Raw genomic sequence first — 5623 nt, forward strand, 5'->3', positions numbered from 1 at the left:
AACCAGGAAACTCATAGTGCTTATGCAAAAACCACCAACTCCTCCGCTAGTAACTCATGGCACAAGGGTAGTGCAACTGACCAATCTCTTCTTGATCTCCTATACAATGATTGATTCGCATAGTGCATCAAAATGCTTATGGGAGAAGCACCTACCAACTTTCCAGGACCTTGTGCAATTGCTACCATTGCTACCATTGGACCATTGCTACCATTGCGCCACGAGGTCCTATACAATGATTGATTGCTTGCGCAATGGTCCAATGGTTCCAGGAGCTCGAGGCGCAATGGTAGCGCGTCTGACTCCAGATCAGAAGGTTGCGTGTTCAAATCACGTCGGGGGCATGCGATCTCTTTTTGATCTCCTGAGTATGAAGTCTAACCTGTAGCATTTCCCTTCAGTGTAATACAAAGTCCTTGGCTCTATCAGCTGAGCTATCGAAAGAAAGACGATACTGCAGCCACAACCAGGAAACTCATAGTGCTTATGCAAAAACCACCAACTCCTCCGCTAGTAACTCATGGCACAAGGGTAGCGCAACTGACCAATCTCTTCTTGATCTCCTATACAATGATTGATTCGCATAGTGCATCAAAATGCTTATGGGAGAAGCACCAATCAGCTTTCCAGGACCTTGTGGTGCAACGATAGCGCGTCTGACTCCAGATCAGTAGGTTGCATGCTCAAATCATGTCGGGGTCAGGTGAGCTCTTCTTGATCTCCTGAGTATGAAGTCTAACCTCAAGCATTTCCCTTCAATGTTATAGAGTGATTGATTTGAATAGATCATCAAAGTGCTTATGGGAGATGCACCAACCAGCTTTCCCGGAATTAGTGGTGCAAAGGTAGCGAGCGCGTCTAACTCGAAATCAGAAGGTTGTGTGTTCAAATCATGTCGGAGTCAGGTGAACTCTTCTTGATCTCCTGAGTATGAATTCTAAGCTGTAGCATTTCCCTTCAGTGTTGTGCAAAGATTGATTCGCATAGTGCATCAAAGTGCTTATGGGAGAAGCACCAACTCACTTTCCAGGAGCTCGTGGCGCAATGGTAGCGTGTCTGACATCAGATTAGAAGGTTGCGTGTTCAAGTCACGTTGGGGTCATGTGATCTCTTTTTGATCTCCTGAGTATGAAGTCTAACCTGTAGCATTTCCCTTCTGTGTTATACAAAATCCTTGTCTATATCAGCTGAGATATCGAAAGAAAGACGATACTGCAGCCACAACAAAGAAACCAGGAAACTCATAGTGCTTATGCAAAAACCACCAACTCCTCCGCTAGTAACTCATGGCACAAGGGTAGCGCAACTGACCAATCTCTTCTTGATCTCCTATACAATGATTGATTCGCATAGTGCATCAAAATGCTTATGGGAGAAGCACCTTCCAACTTTCCAGGACCTCGTGGCGTAACGGTAGTGCGTCTGACTCCAGATCAGAAGATTGCGTGTTCAAATCACGTCGGGGTCATGCACTCTCTTCTTGATCTCCTGAGAATGAAGTCCTCAAGCATTTCCCTTAAGTGTTATACAATAATTGATTTGCACAGTGCATCAAATTGCTTATGGGAGAAGCACCAATCAGCTTTCCAGGACCTTGTGGTGCAAAGATAGCGCATCTGACTCCAGATCAGTAGGTTGCCTGTTCAAATCACGTCAGGGTCATGTGATCTCCTGAGTATGAAGTCTAACCTGTAGCATTTCCCTTCAGTGTTATACTAAGTCCTTGGCTCTCTCAGCTGAGCTATCGAAAGAAAGACGATACTGCAGCCACAACAAAGAAACCAGGAAACTCATAGTGCTTATGCAAAAACCACCAACTCCTCCGCTAGTAACTCATGGCACAAGGGTAGCGCAACTGACCAATCTCTTCTTGATCTCCTATACAATGATTGATTCGCATAGTGCATCAAAATGCTTATGGGAGAAGCACCAATCAGCTTTCCAGGACCTTGTGGTGCAACGATAGCGCGTCTGACTCCAGATCAGTAGGTTGCATGTTCAAATCACGTCAGGGTCATGCGATCTCTTTTTGATCTCCTGAGTATGAAGTCTAACCTGTAGTATTATGCAATGAATGATTCGCATAGTGCATCAAAGTGTTTATGGGAGAAGCACCTATCAGCTCTCTAGGACGTTGCGGCGCTATGGTAGCGCGTCTGACTCCAGATCAGTAGGTTGCATGCTCAAATCATGTCGGGGTCAGGTGAGCTATTCTTGATCTCCTGAGTATGAAGTCTAACCTCAAGCATTTCCCTTCAATGTTATAGAGTCATTGATTTGAATAGATCATCAAAGTGCTTATGGGAGATGCACCAACCCACTTTCCAGGTCCTCGTGGTGCAACGGTAGCGTGTCTGACTCCAGATTAGTAGGTTGTGTGTTCAAGTCACATTGGGGTCATGTGATCTCTTTTTGATCTCCTGAGTATGATGAAGAATGACGATACTGCAGCCACAACAAAGAAACCAGGAAACTCATAGTGCTTATGCAAAAACCACCAACTCCTCCACTAGTAACTCATGGCACAAGGGTAGTGCAACTGACCAATCTCTTCTTGATCTCCTATACAATGATTGATTCGCATAGTGCATCAAAATGCTTATGGGAGAAGCACCTACCAACTTTCCAGGGCCTCGTGGCGCAATGGTAACGTGTCTGACTCCAGATCAGAAGGTTGCGTGTTCAAATCACGTCGGGGGCATGCGATCTCTTTTTGATCTCCTGAGTATGAAGTCTAACCTGTAGTATTTCCCTTCAGTGTTATGCAATGAATGATTCGCATAGTGCATCAAAGTGTTTATGGGAGAAGCACCTATCAGCTTTCCAGGACCTTGCGGCCCTATGGTAGCGCGTCTGACTCCAGATCAGTAGGTTGCATGCTCAAATCATGTCGGGGTCAGGTGAGCTCTTCTTGATCTCCTGAGTATGAAGTCTAACCTCAAGCATTTCCCTTCAATGTTATAGAGTGATTGATTTGAATAGATCATCAAAGTGCTTATGGGAGAAGCACCAACCAGCTTTCCCGGAATTAGTGGCGCAAAGGTAGCGAGCGCGTCTAACTCCAGATCAGAAGGTTGTGTGTTCAAATCATGTCGGAGTCAGGTGAACTCTTCTTGATCTCCTGAGTATGAATTCTAAGCTGTAGCATTTCCCTTCAGTGTTGTGCAAAGATTGATTCTCATAGTGCATCAAAGTGCTTATGGGAGAAGCACCAACCCACTTTCCAGGACCTCGTGGCGCAACGGTAGCGCGTCTGACTCCAGATTAGAAGGTTGCGTGTTCAAGTCACGTTGGGGTCATTTGATCTCCTGAGTATGAAGTCTAACCTCACCAGAGCTCTCCAAAACCTGTCAAAAGGACCTCGTGGCGCAAAGGTAGCGCATCTGACTCCAGATCAGAAGGTTGCATGTTCAAATCACGTCAGGGTCATGTGATCTGTTTTTGATATCCTGAGTATGAAGTCTAACCTGTAGCATTTCCCTTCAGTGTTATACAATGATTGATTCGCATAGTGCTTATGGAAGAAGCACCAATCAGCTTTCCAGAACCTCGTGGAGCAATGGTATCTTCTTGATCTCCTGAGTATGAAGTCTAACCTCACCAGAGCTCTCCAAAACCTGTCACCAGAACCTCATGACACCATGGTTGAGCATCTGACTCCAGCTCAGAAGGTTTCGTGTTCAAATCATGTCGGTGTCGCACGACTCCTTTTTGATCTCCTGAGTATGAAGTCTAACCTCAAGCATTTTCCTTCAGTGTTTTACAATGATTGGTTTGCATAGTGCATCAAAGTGCTTATGGGAGAAGCACCAATCAGCTTTCCAGGACCTCGTGGCGCAAATTTAGCATGTCTGATTCCAGGTCAGAAGGTTGTGTGTTCAAATCACGTCGGGGTCATGCAATCCCTTTTTTGATCTCCTGAGTATGAAGTCTAACTTCTTGCCTTTGCCTTCAATGTTTTACAATGATTGGTTTGCATAGTGCATCAAAGTGCTTATGGGAGAAGTGCCAATCATCTCCGGAAGCTCGTGACACAACGGTCAAGCATCTGACTCCAAATCATGTCAATGTCAGGCGCTCTCATCTTGATCTAACCTCAAGCATTTGCCTTCAGCGTTATTCAATGATTGATTGGAAGCGCTCGACTGTGGCATAATAAAAGCTCCGCTGCTTTACCCCACATACGCACGACCGGAAGCAGCGGAAGCGCTCGACTGTGGCATAATAAAAGCCCCGCTGCTTTACCCCACATACACACGACCGGAAGCAGCGGAAGCGCTCGACTGTGGCATAATAAAAGCTCCGCTGCTTTCCAGCCGTGTGTCGCACTCGTTCAGCGCCTCGTTTCGCTTCGACGGCGTTCAGCCTCACCCTGCTTCATTCTACTACGTTAATACATCATTAGCTCATCCATGAACATGATTTCTGCCCGAGTCCCGTCGGATTGCATCGGCTGTGAGGATGAAGACCACAACTCCCATGATTCCACACTCAGTCACAAGTCATCAAAGTATGCCTTTGTGTCTTTGTTTATTTTGAATACCCGCCCTCTAGCGGCGAAAATTACATATTGTGCCTTTAAGCAATTAAATTAAAATAATTCAAACAGTAAATCGACTCATTCCTTAATGTTTAAGAATTGTAATGTTTCTTAACATTTCTTAATGTTTTTTAAATGTATTATATGATTAAAAAAACCTTGCTATGTGTACTACATGAAGCTAACTGAGACTTGTTATAGCACTTGCATATCATTGCTCTTTTTATTGCTTCCATTGTCCTCGTTTGGATAAAAGCGTCTGCTAAATGTCTAAATGTAAATGTAATGTAAATCATTCCTGAGACTGGGAGGTCCTGCAGTGTGGCTCAGTCCGGCCGTACTATTATGTGATGAGGGGACATTGCGTAACGCTGCCGGCCGGAGACCAGATTTCTCAGGTATGTTATGCCTATCTTAGCCCGATCTTGAATGAGATAACCATTTTCTGATCTCAAATAAAATAATACTAAATAAAAACAATGATGTCAACTCCAGTAAATCCCACAGTGTCCCTGTCGGTGTGAAACAAGCCTCCCCGTTCCCAGCGCAGGTGGTGCGGTCGGGTTTGGAGCAGGAAGTGGAAGACTGGGACCAGGACAGCTGACGACTTCTTCTTTATAACTATTATCACATGCTCTATACGCGTTATTTACTTACAGAACACTCGCGTTAAGGAAGGCATCGAAGTACACTGTAAGTGTGAAGACGTGATGTTACGTATTTAACGAACCAACCCCGAACGCGAGCGTTATTTCTCAGCAGTCCGCATTTATTCCGCTTTATTTGTTTGCATAGATCAGATTTAAGGTGAGCTGTAGGCTGTATATTAAAACCAGTTCGTCTAGTTCGTCTGCGTGTATGTATCGCGTGGCATCTTCATTCACACATTGCATTGATTAACATTAATTCAGCAGTAAAGATATTTGTAGAGATGACTAACTTAACTAGTGGCATCACCACCTAGTGGCCTAGCTAGTGCGAGTGCACACTTGACCTGACACCCTAACCTGTGTGTGTGTGTGTGTGTGTGTGTGTGTGTGTGTGTGTGTGTGTGTGTGTGTGTGTGTGTGTGTGTGAGGGTGT

The 5623-nt window shown here is 45.0% G+C and overlaps 1 protein-coding gene and 5 non-coding genes across 9 annotated transcripts in view; all 6 read left to right on the top strand.

Moving 5' to 3' along the window:
* The window catches only part of cttn (cortactin), a 28820-nt gene that overhangs the window by 7326 nt on the left and 15871 nt on the right, over positions 1-5623 (top strand). For 2 of the 4 annotated variants that reach the window (XM_016291441.1, XM_016291446.1), the window contains exon 1: positions 5086-5233. The exons of 1 other annotated variant lie outside the window; for it this stretch is intronic. The gene's annotated coding sequence lies outside the window, so the exon portion shown is untranslated. One more of the 4 variants, XM_016291442.1, reaches the window with a different exon arrangement.
* trnaw-cca (transfer RNA tryptophan (anticodon CCA)) lies at positions 273-344 on the top strand. Its single transcript has one exon. It is a non-coding gene; the product is annotated as a tRNA-Trp (tRNA).
* Positions 1397-1468, top strand: trnaw-cca (transfer RNA tryptophan (anticodon CCA)). The gene has a single exon. It is a non-coding gene; the product is annotated as a tRNA-Trp (tRNA).
* trnaw-cca (transfer RNA tryptophan (anticodon CCA)) lies at positions 2630-2701 on the top strand. The gene has a single exon. It is a non-coding gene; the product is annotated as a tRNA-Trp (tRNA).
* Positions 3228-3299, top strand: trnaw-cca (transfer RNA tryptophan (anticodon CCA)). The gene has a single exon. It is a non-coding gene; the product is annotated as a tRNA-Trp (tRNA).
* Positions 3358-3429, top strand: trnaw-cca (transfer RNA tryptophan (anticodon CCA)). Its single transcript has one exon. It is a non-coding gene; the product is annotated as a tRNA-Trp (tRNA).

This window comes from Sinocyclocheilus grahami, unplaced genomic scaffold (genome assembly GCF_001515645.1).
Source record: "Sinocyclocheilus grahami isolate Dianchi unplaced genomic scaffold, SAMN03320097.WGS_v1.1 scaffold271.1, whole genome shotgun sequence".
NCBI classification, from domain to species: Eukaryota; Metazoa; Chordata; class Actinopteri; order Cypriniformes; family Cyprinidae; genus Sinocyclocheilus; species Sinocyclocheilus grahami.